The following is a 12418-nucleotide window of genomic DNA, read 5'->3' on the forward strand; positions in this document are numbered from 1 at the left end:
GAACTCTCAGCTTTTCTTGTGCCAGATGGAAACTGTTTTGACTGAACAACTGGGTCAGAAAGCAGGAGAAAGAGATGGGCCCGTCAAACTATTTGGTGTCCTCAACTATCGCTTGAAAAAGTGGGCTCTTTAGCTCGAGTCAATGTCCTAACATACAAGGATTCTTGTGAATGTCCCTGGGACTCCCCTTGTTAGTAAAAGGGGATTTTATTATTTACATGAGAAAACTATACAGTCCACAGTCTCAGATAATGACTATCAACTTTATTAATAGCACATGTGTAACATTTTTTATTTTTTTCTACAGCTAACCATACATTATACATTTGATAAAGGTATTCCTAATTTGAAAGCATTTCCCTAAAGAGATAAAAAATCAACTAAACATTTGCTTAAAAATTATGTAAGAAATATTAGATTGATTTAGAAAATTATTGTATCTCAACAATCCAGCAAAATTGATTAGGTGGAAAACTTGAATCTGCAGAATCTGCAAGTGGCTTTTCATTCAAAAGGAACCTAGTGATTGTAAGCTCATCATTTCCTACAATCTTCACACCTTCACGGTTTAATCTGTGCTAGTATGTCATAGTCCTGTGACTTAATGAAATAAAATGCAAGTCAGCCTTGTCACTTATTTGTTGGGTGTCTGTACACTCACTTTATAAATGTCTAATTTTATGCAATAATTCTCTTCTGAATCACATATTAAAACCTGTCTATTTCAAAGGGTTTTTATGAAAATAAAAATAACCGATAGGCAGATTTTTTTTTTTTTTTTTTTGAGACGGAGTCTCGCTCTGTCGCCCAGGCTGGAGTGTGCAGTGGCTGGATCTCAGCTCACTGCAAGCTCCGCCTCCTGGGTTTACACCATTCTCCTGCCTCAGCCTCCCGAGTAGCTGGGACTACAGGCGCCCGCCAACTCGCCCGGCTAGTTTTTTTTTTTGTATTTTTTAGTAGAGACGGGGTTTCACCATGTTAGCCAGGATGGTCTCGATCTCCTGACCTCGCGATCCACCCGTCTCGGCCTCCCAAAGTGCTGGGATTACAGGCTTGAGCCACCGCGCCCGGCCTGGCAGATGTTTTCTAAAAATAAAATGACAGACCCTAGTTTCCTTTCTCTTGTGATTTTAGGCACACTAGGAAAAGCTTCTACCACTCTGTCCAAAAAGTCTTCCCACTCCAAAAGCATAACTGAGTCTATATTCCTCTAGGTTTTGAAGCTGATATTTAACATGATAAGTAGATAGATGGCCTAGCCTGAACTGGTTGGAGGCAGAGTTACAGTGAGTCTTAGAATATGTGATCACAGGTCTAGCGTTTGGAATGAATTGGGAGGCTGGTGTGTGTAGTGATGTTTGAATGTGAGGTTGGGGTAGAAGTGTGAAGGGGATGTTGATAGTTGAAATGACTACTGAAATAGAAAAGTATTAATCAGGATAGTTAGCTTTAAGTGACAGACACTCACCCCAGTTTCCCTAAACAAGATGAAAGGAGATTATGGGTTGGTATAACTGAAAAGTTCAGGGGCTGTTCAACCTGAGCTTTAGCTCTCTCCATCAGTCGGCTTGCCTTCTCACCATGTGGGCTTTGTTGTTAGGCAGGCTTTCTGCACAGGCAGGGAAGATGGCAGATGACTCTGGCAACACCAGGTCTCACGACCTAGAAGGCAGAGCTAACTATTACTCTCATCAATACTAATTTTTAATATCCTGAGCAAACACTCACATTTACTAAACTTTGACTCCACTTGCATCCTTTAGACCAGGCTGAAGGATGAGAATGGAAAATAAAGTACCCTAATTGGCTCAGCATCGGCCAGTTGCTGGGATAGGGGTCAGAGAGAGAGGAAGATGATGGTGATAATAAATTCACCAGGTTCACATGGAGAGGAAAGTGTGCTAGACGGGGAGTCTGGCTCCTGGCCACAATCTTCTGCATGAATTTTCAGGCCCAGCTGTTGGTAATAATAAAGGCTTTACCTGAGATGGCTCATGGGGAAAGCTGCTCTCCTCACAACAGGCTTGGTGGGCTGCAGCCTCCGAGGGCAGCTACAGTCAAGGACTCCGGTCCTCCTGACTAGCCATGCTCTTGGGCATAGCTGCATTCCTAGCTCAGGTGCCTTCATTTAGAGGCCTCTAATGGGGCTTTTGGCCAAGGCCTTTCTCAGGCCTCTCTGCCAAGACCTCCTTATGGGATTTCAGGGAGGGTGGGGTAGGTTTGAAGCTACTTTTCTCCACTTCAATGCAGTGCTCAATACTTTCCCACTCCTAGTCTTTTCTCTTTTGTCATCTCTGCCTTCGACCCACCCTGACCCAGGTTCATAAAGCTGCAGGATCTCTTTGTTTGGAACTTCCCTGGCTTTGCTGATTCACCTGACCTTTGGTGCCATTCCGTGGGGAGAAAACAGAATAGAAGAGAGTTGACATTTCCTCTTGTTTAGCCTCTTTTTCATACTATGGCAGAAGGTGATTAAAGGCTTTCCTGTTAATTCCATTTTGGCTTTTTATTTTAATCAGCTACTCCAACACCTGGCAGCTCAGCTCTCTTCAGCTCAGCTGAGCTCCTGACAAATTGATGCAGTGGGCAGGGTAGTAGATTAAGCACAGTGTGATCCTGGAAAAATGAAAAGACAGAAGAGCCCACAGGGCACTTTTAGAAGGTGCTAGCAAAGTCCATGGACATTCTAGAGGGGTGAAGATAATTGTTTCCCAGAGTCTGAGAGTCCCTTTGGGGCACTTCACCAGTGGGAATCTGGAAATGCTAGTGGGTCTCGTGGGGCATTTCACTAGCCACAGCACTTCTCAAGAAGTGCCAGCAGAAGCTGCAGGGTATTCTTGGAGGGCGTGTGGATTGTTTACAGAAACTTTTTAGTTCTGAAGAAGATCAGTGGTCCTTTTAGCCACTAACCCCTACCTGAGCTCTCCTGGTGTGTTAGATTGGATATCCTACAGAAAGGTTTGGAGAAAGTTAAGGAAGCAGTTTTCTTGCCATGGGCAATGGAGCCAGAGATGGTCAGCAGGGCTCCTGTAAGCTGAGCAACCCCAAGCAGGTCCAAGGCATCAGAGAAGAATAGGAAAAAAGAAAGAAGGAAAGAAAAATAATCCTTTGGGATCACTATGCCCAGCAGATCCCAAAGAGATCTTGGAGAACTTATGATTAGATTCCCTCTAGAGGTAATCTTGCTAAAGTTAGTAAAGGAGAGAGAAACCTTGGGATTTCGACTAAATCATCGAGAGAAGATTATCTTGACCTCAAACTCAACAGTGGTATTGTAGGACTGACTAAATGTTTGAAAACAGCTTATGTATCTGGTGGAATGTAGCGTGGATAATAAGAGACTTAGAACAATTCTCAAAATATTTTCTAAGAGATTCAACTGAGAGAAATGCCTACCATCTTCTTAAAGGGGGGGATTTTCTACACAGGCTCATTTCTGGGATCTTCAAATTTAGGTTCATATCAAGTTAGTGGAAGCTGTTCAGGGGTGAGAGAATGTCCAAGAATGAGACATGCTACTTCTTAAGCAATTTCTACTATATATTTTTATAGCTCATAGAGACATTTATCAGTGGAAGTAGATACTTTACTCCCAAAGAGTTAAGAATAGTGACATGAACCCAACAATAGCGTTTCCAAGGTTTCTACTATTTAAGTAATTAAATGATTTAAGCTTCTTGAAAAATATATAAAGTCTATGAAAATATAAATAACTTAAAATATTGCTCTCTTATTTGAGATACCTAACATATAGATAATCATGTATTAATAATTCCTATCGAATGGATTACAACCTCATAATGGATCAATCCTTCAATTATAATAATTTACTTTTTAAATTTTCTGAACTGTGCTAGCTACTTGAAGGGGATAAAGGAGCTATAAAATGCAAATTTTTACCTCAAGGAGCTCAGTTTACTTGGGGGGGTGGGCAACAGGATGATAATATGTATGGAATACAAACAAAAGAATTTCAGTCTGTAATTACCTGCTAATGTCTGTGATTAAGATTCTAAAGATTGTAAGAAATCAGAGGGTGGAGGTATTATCTATTAATAAGAAGGTTTCCCAGGCCTTGGGTCTGGGGTCCTTTTGCTACCTCTGAAACCTTGTTTATCCACATTCTCCCCTCCACTTTTACCATTCCCCCTCGTAGAACTCAACCCCTCAGCATATAAATACTGAAGTCAATTTTTCTCTCTGTATCTAACTACTGCCCTATGTAGCAAGAACTGTTCTTAGTCTTCACTTCTATGCCTTTTACTGGAGGACTTCTATTAACATTTTTATAAATAATAAAAATAGTTATTTTTACACCTAATTATTACATTTAGCAATATGTTTCATCAAGTTCTCGGTTCGTGTTTGTTTCTTCTATTGGGGTAGAATATATAGTGATAAAATATGCGTGTTCTAGAGCCAGTCTGCTGAGGTTCAGTCCTCAGATCTACCAGTTCTTAGCTGTGAGGAAGTTCTTTGTCTTTCTCATAACATATATCTTCTCAGTTGTAAAGTGAACCTCACAGGAGTCTCTATTTTATTGGGTTGTTATTGGGACCAAATGAGCTAATGATGTAGTCACTCAGAACTGTGCCCAGCAGAAAGTAAATAATTATTAGCTGTTATTGTTATTACCTTTTTCCTTCCTCCAGAATTCACTTTTCTTCATGCTTAAAAATATCATCTAATGGAGTTTAGTGAGTTTTGTGTAAACTCTTCTGGTTCTGTATGTTTTCAAATGTTTTATTTTGTCCTTGAGATTACATGGAAATATACCTGGATATAGAATATTGGTTGGCAATTATTTTCCCTCAGTGCTTTGAAGGTGTTGTTCCATTGGCTTTGGCATTTATTGTCGCTTATAGGAAGTGTACAATTAATCTAAATTTTTTCTGTTAATTTATCTTTCCTCCTGATAGCTTTTGAGTGTTTTCCCTTGTTTTTGATGGACTGTGCTTTCACAAAGAAGTTTCTAGATGCAGCTTTATTGTTATTTATCCTATTTGGTGATTTGGCATACATTTTTTATTTTTCTCTAATTTTGGAAAATTTTGTGATATTTATTACTTCTCTGCCATTCCCTGCATTTTCTTCTATGGGAAGACTTATTAGATACTTGTGGATCCATTCAGTCTTTCCTCAGTAAATATTAATCTACTTTTTCATATTTTTATCTCATTATCCCTTGATACTGGGTTCTTGGTTAATAATTCAGTACATTTATGCCTTCGTCAATAATTTTAATCCAGAGTATATTTTTATCTATTGAATTTTATTTTTTATTTCATTGACTATATTTTTTATTTGTAAGTTTTCCAACTGGTCCCTTTTTATATGTGTTTTAGTTTCACTTTTATCTATTTCTCATTCATTTTATTATTTTTAAATTGGTGTTATACTTTAATTTATCCCTTTAAAAATCATAGACAGACATATTTATAGTCTTTGTCAGAATTCTCTATTAAGTGAATTAATCTGAATTTAATTTTGTTTTTAGTGCTTGATTTTTTGTATGTCTTGAAAGTTTGGTTTGCATGCTTATTTTGAGTGGTCAGTTATCTACTAATTTCTCTCTTCTACTTCTAAGTTTATTTCTTCTGCTAGCATTTTTTTTCAGGCTCTTCCTCTTAATACCCTATATAAAATTAAATCTTATAAATATGTTTGAGGGCTCTCATTTCTTTCATGACCAATTATTACCTGGATTTTTACTCAAGTTGATATAATATCCCAATTGTTTCTTCACATTCACTGTTGTTCTTTTCCCCCAGTTTCTTCCCCAAGTTTAGCCCTTTCTGGCATTCCTCATACTTCCATCAAAGTGAACTTTCCTCCTTGTTGCTTTCATATTTTGAGGGTGATATTTTTGTATGACTTTTGTACTTTATGGTGGGTTTCCTGCTACCTTCACCAGCAACATCACTCACTATCTTCCTCCTTAATCCAATAACTGCCATATTGAACTTCTTGCAATACCTTGAATGTGCTGTGGTCTCTCAGCATCTCTAGGCCCTTTCACACTGCAATCTTTCTGATTGCAGTGCTGTTGCCACATCTCCCCTTGCTCCACTCTTATTCTCTCTAGTTGATGCCTACTCATGAGTAAAAGTGCTACTCAGCTATGACCCCCTCCTGGAAACTTTATGGGCTTATCCCTCCACCTACATCCTGTCCCTTAGAATTACCTTTCATAGAAAATCATAAACAGTCATAGGACCCAGCTTACCCCAATCATTATGTTTATTTGCTTACCATCTTTCCCATCTTCCTTTGAGTTTCTTGGAATCAGAAGTTGTCTCTTTATCTTTTTAACATCTATCTTTCCAGGACCTAGCATTGTGCCTACCCTGGAGCAAGTAATCAATATTTGTTTAATGAATTTATGTATGAATGAATGAGTGTGTGAATGAATGAATGAATGTGTGAATGAATGAATGTGTGGATGAATGAATAGAAGCCAGAGGCATCCTGGGTAATAGGTGTCTGCTACAGAGAAGATAGAAAAACAAGGAGAACCAGGAAGGGTCTAAGAATCTTTCCTGGAGCTTTTCCACAGAAAGGCCCTTTTAGAGTTGCCAGATGTCAGCATTACTGACAAGAGGCTTAGTAAGGGTGACTCAGCTTATCGCATGGAGCCCCAACTTACACGTATGGATCCCCAAACATCTCCTAATAGCTGGCATTGCCAGGTCCATAGTAAATGTTGGGATATAGGCTTGAATAAGACAAGGTTTCTCTCTGACAGAACTCAGTCTAGAGGGAGATATAAATGAATAAAATGATCATGCCAGTACAACATGGTAACCGCCGAAATAGGTGAATGAACAAAAGGCAGAGGAAATACAGAAGGGAAAATGAATGATTGTTTATGGGAATCACAGAAGCTTCATTGAGGAAATAGCATTTCATCTGAGTTTCCAAAGATGAACAGGAATTTAGGCAGAGAAGTGAATGAAGACATTGGAGATGAGGGCAGTGTGGAGGAGCATGTATGAGAGATTAATGTGCCAATTTGTGCAGTTAATTCTGTAAAGGCATGGGTGGTATACAACAGAGTCCTAGCCTTAGTTTTTGAAAACTGGGGTTCAGGTCTTGCTTCCCCCTTGACCAGCTGTGTTCCCCTGGGATGCTTCTGTTGACCATGATGCCAACTTAGGCGAGACCCTTAACATTTCTGAGGTCCAGTGCTCTCATTTTCAAAATGAGAATAGCCACAGACTATTCCCTAGAGGGATTGAGAGCATCAGATTAGTTGTAATAACTTTTTATAAATGATGAAGTTTTTATTTATTTTGATTAGGATAACATAAATATTTAAGAACAGCTAAATAAATAATGGGGCCTTATCTTTAGCCAGGCTGCCTGATGATTAAATAGGTGACATATATTTTAATGTGCTGTAATCTACAATAAAAATAAAAACTAAAATATTTCAAGAGAAAAATACCTCTGATCTTTTTCCTTCTCTCTAGAGCTGAGAAATTGTCTACCTTTCTGTGTTTTGATCTTCAACAGGACAGTGCTTCAAGGGGTCTAATGCAGGTGCTTCTGAGTTCAAAAGTCTCAAAAAGCTCTAAAAAAGATGATGAAATTTCCATTTTACAAGTGCCATTGTGCCACAAGGGGGTAGGGGTGCTCTGTGTAAGTCTTTGCCATGTGCTCTTCCTAACCAAATCTCTTAACTAAAAAAATAAAAATAAAAAAATTTAATTTTATAGATATTTAAGTTAATAGATATTTTCTGTACTATCTACATTTCCACTATCATTTTTCTTATAATTAACATCTGTCCAGAAATGTCAGCAAAGATACCAAAGACCAGCAAATTTAAGCTCTGGCTTTCTGTCTAATAGTTCTAGAGGGCCAGAGAGAGTGACCCTAGGGTTGGAAGATTTGGTTACAAAGGCCACCTTTCATTAATCTGAACAGATAGCCACAGGGCATTGTGAATCTTCCACAACTGGATTTTATCACAGCAAGTTCCCTTCAATGTACACCCATTAAAAAGAATTCAATACAAAAAAAAAAACTTGGTTGTTTTTAATCTTCTGTTCATTACTCACTTCTTGAACGAAGAAGAAAACAAAATGACTAGATGAAAGAGAAACCGACTAATCCCTTAAAGTATGCAACTTAAAAAAAAATGTTCACAATGTGTGTGTCTGTTAAGCAACATGCTTTAAAAAATAACTAGTTGAAGCATGCAGTAGCAGAACTATGACATCATTTCTGGATAAGGTGTCCCTCCTCAGTGCTGAGATTGTCCAGGGCATAAATCCAGGGAGGTACTCTGTGGGGTACAAAAAAACACAGCTGGGACACCGGGAATTCCTTCCAGGATCCACAGAGCAAGTCCGATTATTTACCTCCGGTGCTACAGAGCTAATAGATTCCACCTGCGGCATGCTGGCCACCGACACCCTCTTTGCCTCTGTGCTCCTGAAACTCTGAGCACCCAGCGTCCACCCTTTCTTTGTATTTTCTTACTCTTCAGCTTGGAATATTAACCCATCTGTACCTTGGGTTCAGATGGTTTAATGTTTTGGTAGACTTCAACATGATGTCATTAGGGTTTCACGTCATTATTTTTTAAGTGCTTAGAGAAGAAAAATAAAGCAGTATGTACATGATGGCTTGGGCAGTGATTCATGCGGTCACAGTATTTTCCCCTATCCCTTCAGTGGCACACAGCCATTCTGGGCCCATGAGCAATCTGTCTGTAATAAGTGACAGATTCTGCCTCATATAAAGGAAAGGGCTGGAGGACAGCAGCCCAGACCCAGTACAATAGCAAGGCAGGTGCTCCGGTCAGACTCCGCTCTACCAGGAAACGCTTCTGGAATGCATGACCAATTTGGTTTCAGAACAGAATACTCCCTTTAATGGACAGAAAACACTAACCTTTTCTTTCTCCTTTTTCCTTCCCTCAAACCCCCACCCTACAGACTCCCCAGTTTCAAAAAGCCCCCTTTTCACTTTAACCCTTTCAAAGGATAAAGGACCAGGCTTCAATCTGCACACATCCATCCATCTATATGTTGCTCTGCTAAGAAGCCAGAAAGAGGAGTAAAAATTCATCAGCCAGGAGAACAAATACAATGTCCGAGCAGGAGCACAGTGGAATGATGGGTCAATTTTTCTTTTAAATATTCATCTTTAAACAACCTCAGAAAGCATACTTTTAGGGAAATGGCTAGAGCACAACATTTCTGGAGATGAGAAGGGCTCTGGAAAGAAAAAATATGCTATTAAATCTGAAATAGTCAAAATCACATTAAAATCACAAATATTCTTTTAGAGATTGTGTATCATTTGAGTGAAATCTCACTTTAAGAAATCTTTGAGTTTTATCAAGTTGCATGATAATTGATTGAATAAGATAGTAATACTGTCATCACCATTACTACAAGTGTTGCTTATATGTATAGGAGGCAACACTGGATTGTATATTATCCGATTTACTGATTTTGCTACACACACAGCAAAAGTAACTATAGCTTGGGAGAAATAATTATCTTATATTTCAGTTAAAGTCTACATATGCATACCCTGACTCTGTTGACAAAGCAAGACTTAAGCAATTTTGTATGGTTTCTTTTCCATGCAACAGTATTTGAAATGCAATGATAGAGAGTAATGTATATTAACAGTAATAAGGGTTTCCCCTCTGAGAGTTGTTGTAACTTATCTTTGAAGTTAAGCTCATTTATCATGGGGAGAATAGACCCCAAAAAGTACAGCAGCCGCAGCATCCTGCCTGAGGCAGAGTTAGAGATTTCCAATAGCTGCTGTAAAGAAACATTTTGAAAACGCGTTCACTACTGCACCGATAAATCTTAAGACAGAAGAGTTTTAATTACAGAGAATGGCAAAGCCAAGATTTTTCAAATGAACCCAAAAGTATGACATGAGAGAGCTTTCCCCTCACTCCCATGCTCCCCAACCCTTGATAAATTTATATGTCTTCTTTGCCTGGGAACAATAGTCTGCTTTGTAAGCAGGACTCCTGGAGGATATCTTCATTTGTAACATAGTATTGGGAGAAATGATGGAAGTGAAATATAGTAAGCCAATCTATATGCATGTATGAGGAGCAAAGAATATGGTAGGTGCACCGTGAATCCTTTGGGGGCATATTGCAGATTGTATATACGGGAGAACGTGTTATGCATGTGTATGCAGCTTTCTTGCATGTATATGTGGACATGTGCTCCTGTATGGCTTGATCCTCAATACCCTGCTTCTTTAAAGGAAAGAAAAAATATTAGTGTCATTTGCTTCCTAGGACTAAAAATAAACTCTTTTATTTTTTGAAGAAAAAAATTAAGACTAATGAAATTAGAGGTTGTTTAAATCAGAGGCAATTAAAATGCACACATTTCTTTTCCTGCAATCTGCAATTGTATTCAACGTTTGCAGTACAACGCCTGCCTGTAGGATAAATAATTTAATGGGTTTTGTGATTTGGTACTAAAAGCATAACAAAATCCTACAGCTGTAGCCTCATTTTTCTCCACACTCAAACTGTTTCCTTCTTAAATTGCATATTTTGTACAGTTTTTTTTTTTAAAGAACACAAAGTAGGTTCTACATCTTTGAGAACCAATTTCCGACATAATAGGTAATTGCACATAATTACAGGAGTTTCAGAAACTGAAACAAGAAAACAAAACAAAACAAAATCTCTTTCTACCCTAGTCCCCCTTTCTTCTTAAAGATTGAGATTAAATCACGATATGATTCCATTCAATTTTGCCCTTTATTACAGCAAATGATATATGCTGAGAATAACAAAAAGTGAAAACTGCCCCAAATGCTTCTGTTTTCTAGTCATTCAGTCTTAATCTAACATTTTAATCAAACAAACATGAGGATAAGTTTTTATAAATTGCCTTCATTTTTTACATTTTTATCACATGTGCCACACTACAAGGGATTGTGGTCAGCTTAAGGCTTTGCAATCAATGTGGGCTGCACTTTGAATTACTTTAGTATTTTCTGCATCCACACTCTTCAAAGGGCATCCCAGTATGCATTAACTCTCCTACACTTAGAATGAGACTATGGACCAAAAGAACATCCAGCTTCCATGGCCAGAGAAAGAGAACATCAAACTTCCAAAACAGGCAACGAGAGAAAACTGTAATAGTGAACGAATGGATACCGTCTCCTCTCATCTTTTTCTATTTCTTTGAGGTTGTTGGGACTGAAGTGGCCTTGGGACTTCTGGCAGAGGTAAGGTCTTGCTCCAAGGCCTTTGTGGGAGTGAGTTTCACAGCTGGAAATCAGAGCTTCGGGGTTTCCTGACTGTTTATGGTAGGCTGGGGGCTTCTTTTTCTCTCTGCAGATTGTAGGTCAGAGGTTGAAAGAGAGTTTTTAGAACTTCCCACCATCCTTTCCTACCTCTCCAACTAAAAAATAAATACTTCCTTTTCAATAGGTAGGTAAAATGAGCTGGATTGTCTTTTAGCTAGTGTGGTAGCTTTGAAGGCCACCAAGTGGCTTACAAACTGCCCATTTCTCAGATTCCAGGAGGAGAAAGCGGGGAGGGGATTTAATCTTACAACCCACAGAATAAGCTGCTTGTTATTTTTAGGGCACATTTTTGTGCCTAACTCCAAGTTATTTCTTTTTCTCTTATAACACTAAAGTATCACTCAATGACATAAAAATGAATAAAGGACAAAAAGTGTGCTGATAATTTTTACCTAAACCACAGGCTTAAAAATTAAAGTAAGTGTCTAAATCAAATATATATGAAGGAAAATGCATTAGGGTGTTCTGGTTACTCTTTTTTTTTTCAGCAAAGTCAGGGAGCATTGCGGATACTGGCAATTCAATATGCATCTCTTCATGTCTTTATGTGGGATTAGAAATGAATAAACAGGTGTGAAGGCTTGATCATGAAGACAAAGTTCAGGGATTATTGTACCCAACAATATGTAAATAATTTCACAATAAAAATAACAACAAGAATAAAAAAAACCATGCATAGTAAAGGGGTAAGCATTTCCAGAACAAACAGCTTTCAATTTCAAAATGTAAGTAGAAAAAGATTAAATATCATTATTCTCATTTTGCAGATTTGAATGATATAGCACAGATTGGAGCAGATCAGAGGGGAGGTAGGAAGATAATTCTGGAAAGAATTAGTATGGGGCAGTAAGAAAGCTGCCTTACACGGCCGGGCGCAGTGGCTGATGCCTGCAATCCCAGCACTTTGGGAGGTCGAGGCGGGCGGATCAAGAGGTCATGAGATTGAGATCATCCTGGCTAACATGATGAAACCCCATCTCTACTAAACACACACACACACACACATACACACACACACACACACACACGTTAGCCAGGTGTGGTGGCGGGCGCCTGTAGTCCCAGATACTGGGAAGACTGAGGCAGGAGAATGGCGTGAACC

The sequence above is a fragment of the Colobus angolensis genome, unplaced genomic scaffold (genome assembly GCF_000951035.1).
Source record: "Colobus angolensis palliatus isolate OR3802 unplaced genomic scaffold, Cang.pa_1.0 Scaffold51, whole genome shotgun sequence".
NCBI lineage: Eukaryota > Metazoa > Chordata > Mammalia > Primates > Cercopithecidae > Colobus > Colobus angolensis.